Genomic DNA, 12,924 nt, shown 5'->3' on the forward strand with positions numbered 1-12,924 from the left:
GTTTCGGTATCCTAACGCTTATACTACCTACGGAATCAGCTGAACTTAACGGGTTGCGCACTTATAGGATACGGTACTTATACCAGCGCGGCCATTGCACATCTTTAAGACATGCCTTGATGTGAAGATATTCAATTTTTGATCAGATCAATTCAGACAAAACTTCCCTCGAATAATAGATACTTCTTGAAATTTTGTTTTACGTCTCGCATTTCTACCAACACTTTCAGCACAATGAAGGAAGTCAGAATACATGTTTTTATTTTAATTATTATTTGAGCGTAATGACAATTTTTACTATGGGATTTGTTTCGGAATTTATTTCTAGCTATCTATTAACGCATAGAACTGGCCTTGGTGACGGAGTGGTCAGTGTAAAGCACTGCGAAGACAAAAAGCCAAAGTATAAACCCTGGATTACGCACCTATATACCTAAGTATCATTGAGTTGTCATCCATTTCATCTATTCATCAATCATCCTTAGATAGGTATATTCCCCGTAGACATACACCCTGCCATAAAGGCACATAGAAGATGTGGAGGTAGGACCCCACACATTCTCTATCTCGGTCACTTGGGGGAGGGGGGTGATCAGCATTACGCTCCAGCTGCATTTATTCATCATTCCAGGGTTTCCCCCAAGTTCACCTAGCTGGGTGAACCCCAAAGCCGATTTTTGCAGAAAGATGGCCGGAAAATTCCGTCTTAGGTCACCCACCCGGGAATCGAATCGGTGCCTCCCGCGTTGCAGACAGACACCCTACCGACTTGACCACCACGACTCCCATTCATCCTTATCGTCGCGATTAGCCCATGATGTAGACAAATCGACGTAAAGTAAGTAAACCAAGTAGAAAGACGGAATAAAATATTTGGAAAATATAATGACAAAAAGGAATTTTCAATTTCCAGATTGTCACAGAACAAAAATTTAAAAAATCACGTTACGGATATTTTATTTAACTTGTTGCCTTTAATTCTTTAAAATCGCCATTTAAAGTCAAAGCCGATGAAGTGTCAAATGTCGTAAAGATCAAACATTCTTCCGCTCAAGCATTATCATAACTCTCGCATTCCTAAACCATGATTTTTTTTCCCACGCCTGATAGTTCCTTTCAGAGAGTATCTCATTTTTGGCTGCAGTTTTTCTGTTCTCCTATCGCATCCACGTCAGCAATGTTGCTCACGTCAGAATCGGATTCTTGAAATTCCACAACAAATTATTCACTGTCGCTCCTCTGCATTGATTAAGTGAACATGCAAAGAGGTTACATGCCACGGCGGACTCTGTAACCTGGGTATTATCGAAGCACGCTCGGAAACATTGTGTTACGGGTTCGAATCCTGATTGATTGATTTGGTTTATTTTACTTCTATTTTCTGCCTCTTTTGGCTAATCGCAAAGATGGAGATGAGTTATGATATGATGAAATTGATGAATTGACACTCACAAACCCCAATGCCCGGCCCGGGATTCAAACCCTGGACAAATAGCATACTTATGTTAAAGTGATTAAGCAAATAGCAATAAAATATATATTGCATAATGGTATAATTATTAATTAGCTGGGGTAATCAAGGGGTCCCGGATTCGATACCCGGTGGAGGCACATAGTGGTTCGGATCCCTCTTTAAACTGTAGGTCCAGTCCCGATTAGCCTTACTGTGCATAAAATGGACTGACTTCAAACACCAAATCAATCAATCAATCAATTAAATAGCTGTGAAACCTGATGTGCTCTCAACGCAACCCATATTATAACTAGCAATTAAGTTTTTACGAGATAGGTAGCATCTGTTAAAGAACAAATAACGCCGATTATATGAAAAATTAATTTACATTGAGGAAAGTACTTTTTAATTATTTTAAAAAGACATACATGTGTCATTTTCTGAAAGTTTCTCGTGTGTTCAAGGAATGATAAATCGACTTCTATTTCTTGCTAATTCCATCATATTTCACCGTTGTCTATGTATTATCCTTTTTGTGGTTTTTAATATTTTGAAGTACTGGAATAGAAAATACTGTATGTATACACTGCTAAAAGATTTTGTCTCTCTCTGTGTTAAAAGCTCATTCTTACCTTTATCATTATCTACAGCAGCGTTTCTCTCTGATTACTATTACGGAAAAACTATTGCCATGGTAACATACATTTTAGACGTATTATATCTTATGAGAATGAAGAAAGAGGAATAAGTGGGAACATATTCTAACGAAATGATAAAAAACAACTCTAGGTCCAGTCCCGATTAGCCTATCTGTGCATAAATTGGACTAAAGACCCAACTGAAACAAACAAACAAAGAAACAAAATGATAAAAGTGGCAAGTTGTAGTGAAATGTCAGTAAATATGTGAGTAGACGTTAACATTTCTGTCCCCACCGTCGTTCTGTAGACTAATGGGTTCACTTTTAAGGTTGACTATCAACACCACTGAAAGCAAGCAAAAAGCTAGGCTATAAGAGATGCATTGATGGAATACACCAAATTATTTTTAGAAGAGGAAATCCCAGTAGTGTAGTTGTAGGTTTATATTTCTACGTAATGCAGTGGATCATGGGGTTATATTCCATACATAAAAGATGTGTTTTGTGGACCAGAAGGCGCAGCGGAGGATCGAAATTCGGATTCCAAAACTACCCCACTTCAACCAGACGTTGATGACCATCAACCCCAAGACGCGGACGCTGCTCCACGACCAAGATCCACTCCTCATGTGCCTAGAAGATCGACCAGGGTTAAGGTACCCCCTGGCAGATACGGTTACCATTGTTAATTATTTTTTTTTGTAACTCTGGGAGGAATATAGTGCTGCTTCCTAGAGGAAGAAGAAGCAAGCTACTGTTGCTAGACAAGAGTCTGTGCAAACAAGAACCTGGAATGGGGAACGTAGTTTCGTTATAATGTAAAGTGTTACGTTGTTTTTGTGAGTTCCTTAATAAATTCAGTTAATCTTTGTAATATAATTAAGTCTTGTTTCCATATTAAAACCAATAAGTTGCTGACCAAGGCAGTTTATTAAGATAAAAACACTTAACACGTAACGTTTCGACCCTGTATCAGGGTCTTCCTCAGACGAAGAACTAAACTAAAATGATTTTAGTTTAGTTCTTCGTCTGAGGAAGACCCTGATACAGGGTCGAAACGTTACGTGTTAAGTGTTTTTATCTTAATAAACTGCCTTGGTCAGCAACTTATTGGTTTCAGTTAATCTTGTTAATATATGTGTTTCCATCTTACAACATTAAGGTGATGCTTTTTATTCATTTTCCCGTTAGTGTAAAACTCAGCAGAAGCTAGACGTCTTGGATTCGGATACCTAATAAATGTATGTTATTGTATATACAGTAGCGTTTACATTAAAGAGGTCGAAAAGCAAAGTAATGTAACTAAACTGCATATAATTTCCTCTATCTCCATCATCACAGTTCATCACGTAGTGAACAAAAAATATCAAAAAGTATAGGCTTTGTGTATACGAATTGTATAGAACATTTTTGACAATTAATTGATCATAATTTTCATATTGAGCATATTTGCTAATTTGTACAAACATATTACAAGTACATACTTCTATGACCACAAAGGTTCTGCGTTTGCTTTTGTTTTGATTGATTGATTGATTTTTTGTTTTAAGTCCACTTTACGCACAGAAAGGCTAATCGGGACTGGACCTACAGTTTAAAGTGGGATCCGAACCACTGTGCCATGTGCCTCCACCGGGTGCTTTTGTTTTAGAGTTTCAGCCAGGTACGTATAATGTGTTTGTCCCTTCCTTTATTTTATCTAATCTTTATTTGAAAAGCGACCTGAAATAAACAAAATACAACACCAGTCCTAAAATTATTAGAGTCCCTTCTATTATATTAAGTATATACATCCACTAAAGATCGTATTATATAAAAATGCATTTTAAACAGTTTCGTACTCTGTTTACGGAAAGCAGGTTAATGCATCTTAAACGAGCAGTTAGTCTGGAGCGTCTCCACGGGGTTTCCCATCACCATCTCAATTCTCCGAGCAACAAGCGTGGAATATTTGCACGCACAGGAGCCACTAAGTGAAGGACTTCCATTTTTATGCAAAGAATATGCAAATTTAAAAGAGGAACTGACGATGAATATATTATCATATTATACTCTCAGCTTCCTTGTATAAAGTTTTAACCGATTGTGGGCGGGAGTTCAAGTTCCGTCTTACAGTGGAGTGAAATTGGAGGTGTCAATTCTCAAAAACCTCAATTTTCATCTGAAGCCCTGTTGAAGCTCAGCCGAGCATTGCGAATTACAGGCGGAAAAGAAGAGAGGAATTTCAATGCGGATTGAGATCTCTTGACTCTGGTTCTGCACTTGAGGTTCGTTACCATTGCATTAAATTATTAGTAGTTTATTATGTATGAATTAATAACGCATACAACGTTTCGTTGTCGATTCCTCTTTTTCTTGATATAGCTACATTTTATCTCGGGATTCTCTGGGGGGAAGCGAACGAAATCAAGGCTCTGCGCAAGTAGTGAGTCCATAGGCCTCGAAAAATGAACGCGTGGGAGGGGAAGTGAATGCATGGAGGGGGAAACGTTACCAGCCGTTTGCAGCAGCCACCACTTCTTTACTCTGCAACCTCGCTTTCTCCCCTTTTCTGCCGTTATGCGTTCCTTTCCTCCATAAATTTCCGAGAAAGTGTAGTCCTTAATTAGCATCCTGTGAATTTTCCGCTTACGTTTGCGGAATTGAAATAATTCAATCTGGCGTCATAGGAGCTGGTATGCAAAGCATTGAGAAATGTTTTCCTCGTATGTAATTACAATAGCATTATCATGCCAAGAAAATATTTTTAAACGGGTTTCCTAGGCTACTGGATCTAACCCTCCTTGGGGGTGTAAGAGGGGTGATCTTCGCTGAAGGCACTCAAGTGTCAACCTGCTTCTGCGTAGTACACTCCGGTAAACTGCATTCCTGCAGGCCAACGAGGCTCTGGCGTCTGGACCTATAGTCGGTATAATCCTCTGTAGGGCTGTGTCTGTCCTTATATATGCTGAGCGCCTCTTTACAGCATCAGCTTTTATCCTGGGAGAGGGGTTTTTAGTTCTCAGAAACTTGTTACTTTTAGCTATGGGAAGGGGCTTGGTCCCGTATAATGTGACGGGCGCAAATAGCCTCAGTGCTGATGCTCACGCACTGTAAATCTCTTACTTGTTCTGTTATAGTTTTTTTAGTGTTTTCCTGGACACAATTCCACAATTAGAAGCACATTGCCTGCGCCAACTAATGTCTCGATTCATTGTGGGGCTTTCCTTGTAACGTAAGGTGCGTACAAAACATTTTCTACTACTCACGATTTGCTGCAGAAAATAAAGCAAATGGTTTCTTACAAACCTGGACAGTCCACGCTTCAAATTTAACAACACAAGGTGGCGCGCAAGTCCAATTATCGGCCATTAATATGGCCTGGCTACTGCAATAGCTCATGGAACCAAATAGTCAGTTGAGGACGCGCGCACGAGTCGATTGAAAAACAATGAATGTCCTGAACAAACCAATGCAGATTCTACGAAATTCATCCCGAAACTGCGAGCTTATAGTGTAGTTCGTGCTACCGCTGTGGTCGTGCACACGTTGCGGCCGTTAGACTTTTGTCTGTGCCTAGCATATATTTATTTACTAATAAACAAGGTGTTGACGCACCAAACCAAATGATCAAAAACAACAACAACAAAATGATGGATGAACTAAGCACATACCCTGTCTCAGTTATCTCTGTAGAAGGCGATCGAAAACAAGTTTCTGTGCAAGTAGTGACGCGAGACGGCTACACGTGAGAGGGAACGAGATTGCGTGGGGGCGGGGGGAGCGACTACATTTACCAGCCTTTGCAGCAGCGTGTACTGCTTTGCTCTGCCCACTCGATTTCCTCCCCTTCTCTGCCGATATGCGCGGCCTTGCTCCACAGATTCCCGGTATAGAGAATAGAATCGGAACAGCAAAGATGATCAATATCACTGACTGCACTTCATGTAACTGTCCAATACGACATTTCACACTCGTTTCTACTAACTTCTAGTGGTTTTCTTACTTGCTACCGCATTGAAAAGTTTGAGCGTCGGGTCATTTTTCTTGTTACTTTGCTGTGTGTGTCGTAATTGCATTTATGAATTATGAAATAGTGCTGTTAGCCGACTTTCTGTTTAACGCTAAGCACAGGAGAAAACTTCTCACAGTTAATCAACGTAACTATGAGGCGTGTGCCAATTAAATGCCTAATTTATTGTTTCCGGGAACTTACTAAATAAATACTGGAATGGAATGGTTTGTATTCTTACGTGCATTAAACGATTGCTTTAACGATTCCTATTTATGCAACGCCACGAGTCGAAACTAAAACAATAAAACTTATTTAATGAGACCATTGCCAGCCTCCACGTTGTAGTTGTTAGCTTAATGTGCGTCAAGTCAGAGGCAGACCGGAAGAAACATTAATTGTTCCAACTTTTAGGAAAATATTTAACGAGGTTCATATGTTGACTGAATATATTTTAGTGCGTTAAACCTATAATACTTAAGCTCACCCTGCATATTTCGAATTTCCGAATCTGCAAAGTCATCTCGGTGGCCAAGCGTGTTGAGTGTCGTACTCACGGCCCAGGGGTCGAGTCCTGGCTTGAGCTTCCTTTGTGACAGTTCCTTCATCAATGGATACATAATCATAATTCATCCTCGTCGTCACGATTTGCCTAAAAGGGTAAGAAGAGCGACAAAAACGCATTCATTAGTACATGAATGTAATCTCTATAGGAGTAAGTGTTATTTTAAGCACTGCTTTCCTATTTTATCTGTCCTTCTGTCCACTATGATATGGCTCATGTGCAAACGAACCGGCGTTGCGTAGGTTTATTTTGCCGCTGCAACAACTTCGGCACGACGACTATTTCTTCCACGGGACAGTGATGCATGCCTCGCATACTTGGAGCGATGTGGCTTGACTAAACAGTATAGATTGAAATCTGATTTAATTATACATGCATTTAAGCGTGAGTGTAACTTGATGCAACATGATGTGTAAGACAATATAGGTACCAAACGCACGCTTCCGTGTGCTCATGTGAGACGCTTATGGCCGATTAAGGGATGTATTATTGGGGGTATTATTTGCCTCCCGCAGCTGGTCGCTGGCTATACCAACAATGCTGCTGGATAATAGCGCGTAGGACCTTTTTTTGACCGAGATATGCACGTGCTGGTATTCATTCATGTGTCTAAATTTGCTACATTTGCGTAGTAATTATTTTATATTTTGTAGGCGTGGAATATAATAAACGTAAGTTACACTTTACACTCATCAACATAAACGGAAGAAAAAGCGCAATCTAAAAAATCTTCTGTCGCGTGAAAATAACCGCGACGGAAACAAAGCAAAAAAAAGATTGAAAGAAGCGCACGTGAGCTTCGTTGAATGTACTGTCCCAGCATTCGCCTGGAGCCACTGAGGGAAAACTTCAGTTAGGATTGAGAAGGAAATGATTGGTCTGGGATTTTTTTTTTCATTTTAAGTTTCCAACAACTTTAAAATCTTCCGCAATTGTATTTCTTTTAATGTCAAACACTTGACGAATATCTCGATTGGAGAGACTGAGTTTTGCTTTAAAGCCCACTTTATTCATAAATAAGCTAATCGGGACTGAACCTACAGTTTAAATTTGAATCCAAACCACAGTTTACTTCTACCAGGTATTTAACCAGGGATCCCTTGATTACAAGGCGAATACGTTACCACTGCGCCATCAAGGAGAGATTGAAACAGGTGTAGTTGAAATAGAATTTCATTGAAAGAAAGCACCATGTTCTACTGTAATAAAATGTTATACATGCTCACAAAACAAACAAGAAAGCACAAGTAACGAAGAGAAACTTTGTACACAATAATGGTTTGTCTGCCAGCTTATAGAGAGAGCAAAATTGATGAAGTATGAAAATGTGTGTTATTTATATCTAAGAAGTTCCTTTGTTGAGAAGGCAAATAAAACGCTCAAAGCGCAGTACAGAAGAATGGGTAGTCTCGATCAAGCGTCAAATTTAGTTTGCGTTTATGCACATCGATTGCTGAGTAACCAAAACTGGCTTTGAGAAGTCTGGGTTGCAACTGGTTTAGTCCAAGAATATTACACTTCCCCATTTCTATCCTTTAATTCTTTTTAATATCAAAGAAGTCTAATGTGACAACATTGAAACATAGATTGTGCGCTCGTGGTCGTGCATCTTCTATACCACAAGCGCACATTTCCACTTGGTTGTTGTCCACCTGTTTCTACCAATTGAAACAATTGGACCGTCTTTCTTGGAGTTTGCACAAGAAAGCGACACGTTTCATATGCTGCGTTACTTCTGCACGAAAGCAAAGGTTGCAGTGATAAGGTAAAACGCAATGCTCTAGTTCCCTGCATATTTTATATTCGAACTTCCGAACTCCGTGTGAAAGCGTACAAAAGTGTCAAGCGAATTCACGTCTGCTGGCTCGACATACAGGAAATTATAATTTACTTTTTTCCCTTTGCAGGAAGTACTTCCTAGTGCCATCACATCTTTTCATCAACAGGGGATTATTTTCTTGGAATTAAACGTGTTTTAGCTGGACAACGTTTTGGTATTGAGATATGTTATGTTGTTTCTATATCGCATCGACAGGAAGGTTCCGGGTTCGATTCTTGACTTGGACATTGCGAATGTCCTTTCGTCATCAGTTTCCTCTAAACGTCATTATTTCTCGACCTCTCCGATATGGTAGTGATCAAAACTATTACCTTGTAATTAAGAGGTTCCAGGTTCGATTTCAGGCACAATGTGGTTCGCATCCCATTTTAAATTGTAGGTTTAATCCCGATTGGCCTACCTGTGCTGAAAGTAGGTTAGAAAACTTTTCAGCATTCATCCTCATCGTTGTCATTAAACAGAAGTTGTAAGAAAACGACGCAACACGTTGAATATTATATTATTCGAAATCATCATCTGTCAAATTCATTATTTTTTTGATGATAACGTCTACTTGAAAACAATCCATTAAGGTTTATAATGAAGTGGAGAACAGAGGTAGGTTCCTTAATGTGTGTTGGCATGAATAATTTCTTTATATGGAATAGTACAGTTTCCTCAGAGATGTGGAAACCGACATGATACAACTAGTAAGGCGTATGACTACATCACGAGAAACAGAGATACCCGTGGTGTCAGTTCTTTTTTTAACACACACACACACCCACATTGTCTCTGAATAGAGCTGTTCTAGAGCTCACCAAGCCTTCAATCGATGGCTACCTGAGGACAAAGACAAGAAAAATATTGTTTTCCTGTTATTTCAGTTTTATAAATTTTATATTTTTCTTCAGTGATGAAGACGTCAGGTAATGTTTCGTTCTTATTAGTTTCTTAGAACAATTAATGTTAAAATGTTTAAAGAATAAAACTAAAATACATATTGCAGGAATGTCTCTGTAAATTTCCTAATGAACTCGGCACTTCTGGATATTCAAAGTATACATGAATTTTAGTTTTTTGCTTTAAGTTCACTTTCTGCACAGATAGGGACTGGACCTACAGTTTAAAGTGCGATCCAAACTTCGGTGCAATGTGCCTCCACCCGGAATCGAACCGGAGACTCCTTGATTACAAGGCCTCAAAGTATACGTGAATTAATTATTACTCGTGAGTGAAGCACTTCCTCGAAAGCCTTGTAGTTTACCCTTATAATCATGAGGTTTCGATGCCAGAAGGGACTTAAATACAAACTCTGTCACTCTTAAGAGTTACTACTAAATATTTTAATTTGCGATGCTCTTGAGCATATACTTGCTCTTCTTTCAGACCTTAAATTGGGGAAGTAACGACTGAAATAAGCTGTGGCAATTATTTTCTAGAAGTAATGGAACTTCCTTTGAAAACCATAACAGCCATTATCAACATTCCATCAGCACACGCGCATGTTCGCACGCAAGAGAGTAATATCCACCAGGAGAGCGTAATGGGAAGTTTATGTTTCCAGCTACACAGATTCAATCTCTTAATTCCCTATCGAGCTTTTTTCAGTTGGTTATCAACTTTCGAGCTATTTCTAGAGGTGATGAACCATGTCAAGAATAAGCTAATTATTTGGACAAGCCACGTACAAAATGATCAAGTGTTTTGACAGTTGCGTACGCTGCTTTTAATTTTAATTATTTTGTACGAGAACACCACATGTAATTTTTATGTACTCGCTTATTTTGTTAATTACCCTAATATCTCTATGTTAAAGACGAAAAAGCCGGCCCCGTGGCGGAGTGGTTAGCACATCGCGCTACGACGCCAGGGGTCCCGGGTTCGAATCCTGGCCTGGGCATGGATATTTGTGAGTGTCCTTTCATCAATTTCATCATATCATCACTCATCCCAATCTTCGCAAATTAGCCAAAAGTGGCGCAAAAAGCGAAGTAAAATAAAGCAAGTCAATCAACCAATTAAGAACGAAATATAGTATATGCTTATTCTTACTAATTTCTTGCCAATGTGTATATATATAAAAAAAAGGTAAAGTGCTCCCCTGTGCTATGCACCACGCCATGAAGGCGTATAGGGGGTGTGGAGTTAGGGCCCCACACTTTCTTTATCACGTCCAAAGGTGGGAGTGATTATCAGCACCACACCCCTGGCCGCCTTTACCCCCCCCCCCCAGAGTTTCCTCCAGGTACCCACTTTATACGACGCTGGGTGGGCGCCGGAGTCACTTGAACAGGTGGAAAAAATCCCAATTCTCTCACGCCTGGGATCGAACCCGGGTCTCTTGCATGGTAGTCAGACGACCTAACGACATTTTATTATTATTATTATTATTATTATTCACATTTTAATAACATACATTCATGTTTACAATTGTACTTACAATAATCATCATTTTCTGAAGGAACCAAGGTCATTACATTTGTACTTATTAACCATGTATTCTTACTTTTATTTAGAAAGAACTACATGAATATAATTTGCGTATAAGTTTTTTTGTTCCATATATATTGTACTGTGGCATATTCTCTACAGAATATTTTATAGTCAGTTACATTACTTTTATTTGCATACCCGAATACAATAAAGGTTGCTATTAACCATTGCAACGATTTCTGTTTTGTTGCTGGAAAATATTTGAATTCTGGTGGTGATACATATTCAAAGTGTACATCTTTACTAGGGATACGACGTATACTACAGATGCATTTTTGTAACTCTAACCATGCTGCTTCCATTTTCCCATATGTCGTTAGTTTGTGTTGCATCGTATCCAACGACTGAGCTACCGCCGCTATTGTGTGTGTGTGTATATATATATATATATATATATATATATATGTATATATATATATTTAAAATATACATATATATATTTAATATATATATATATATATAATATTGACACAATAAATGTGTATGTATCTAATTGCAACAAGGATTATAAAAGTAGCATTGATCAACAATTTGATGGATCAAAGGGCTATAATTCGTGCTTCCAATTGGCACTTTGCATTTTTAACTTAGAAGTTCCTGTTCTGTGAAATAATATAAACTTTCTTATATTACTTACCATAGCTGCTTTCCTGTATCAAAATCTATGTTGTAAGCACACAGTATTGAAAGGTCAAACTTTGGTTTTTAACGTGGATATGTATTCAAATTTCCACTAAGATTAACTTTCTTTATTTCGTGTTTTCATTCGTATTTATGATTTTCATGTTATTTTTGGATATTGAAGTTTCAATTTTTAAATAATTGTAAATTATTTTTATTAATTTAAATTGTTTTTCTTCAATTTGTTTGGAAAATATATGTTTTCTTGGTTATTTTATTATTCAAGGTTGTCCTAGCGTTGTGCGATAAGGAAAACACTGACTTCACTTTTCTCCCTTATCGCACAACGTGAGGACAACTTGCGTTCGTGACGTCACTCCAGGAATGCCTATGTTATTAGGTTAGGTCCGTTAGGTTTGGTTCTCTTAGCATAAATACACTGTAAATGTATTATTTATGCTAAGATAACTAAACCCAACAAGCCTAACATACCAAATTAGTCATTTAGACTTGTATCTTTACGTAAATTAGGCTCATTATGTTTAATTTATAATGGAGGTTCACCAAATTTAATACTACGTTTTTTTTCCACTTCCAATTGTTTCCTCACCATAAATCCTACATTTCTGTATTTCTTTATTCATTCCCTCCAACGATGTATTATACATATTTCTATTAGGAAGGGTCGATTCGATATCCTTACCGATGAAAATTGATTGGTGTTATGAGTAAAAGTATAAGGATTCGTAAACACTTTTGTTAAGAGTTACGACGTCGAGGGGAGGAGCTGCTGCCCCCACCTCCTTCTATAGGCTGCTGAGTTTCTTATTGCGCTGGATTGGTCGCTTCCCCACTCTCTACTTCCCTTGCCAGCATGTCGAGCGCGCGCTGTAAGAGTACAAAAGGCCCATAGTCTTAATGTGCATAAAGTGGACTTAAAACACCAACTCAATCAATCAATCAAGTTTCTCCTTGATATCCATTTCTTAAGAGATTGTGCTGAACCACGGATGCGATACAGCAAAGCTTCGTTCTGAACCAGCTTAAAAAATTAGAGGTGGTTATGATACAGACTGTAAATTCACTTTATCAAATAATACTGGATAATGTAGATTTGCATTTTCCTCCAAGAGGATAATTATCGAGCTTTCTTTCATGTTTAATGGCTGGATTAATTCGGTATAAAAGTTCTAGTGTGGGAGGAACCTTCCAGTAACAAACTGGCAATAAATTGTTTCTTCTTGGAGAGGTAGGAACAAAGAAAAATCTCTCGGTGGGAAATGGTTTCCCTCTTGTTAGAGAGGGAGGTTCCTTGCTGCCGCCCCTGTAAATCGTCTGG

At 38.5% G+C, this 12,924-nt stretch overlaps 1 protein-coding gene across 6 annotated transcripts in view; it reads left to right on the forward strand.

Annotated features, from left to right (window-relative positions):
- Ptp99A (Protein tyrosine phosphatase 99A) overlaps nucleotides 1-12,924 on the forward strand; it is a 1,182,303-nt gene that overhangs the window by 656,027 nt on the left and 513,352 nt on the right. The window lies entirely within an intron of this gene.

This window comes from Lepisma saccharinum, chromosome 2, assembly GCF_977018435.1.
Source record: "Lepisma saccharinum chromosome 2, izLepSacc3.1, whole genome shotgun sequence".
Classification (NCBI taxonomy): Eukaryota; Metazoa; Arthropoda; class Insecta; order Zygentoma; family Lepismatidae; genus Lepisma; species Lepisma saccharinum.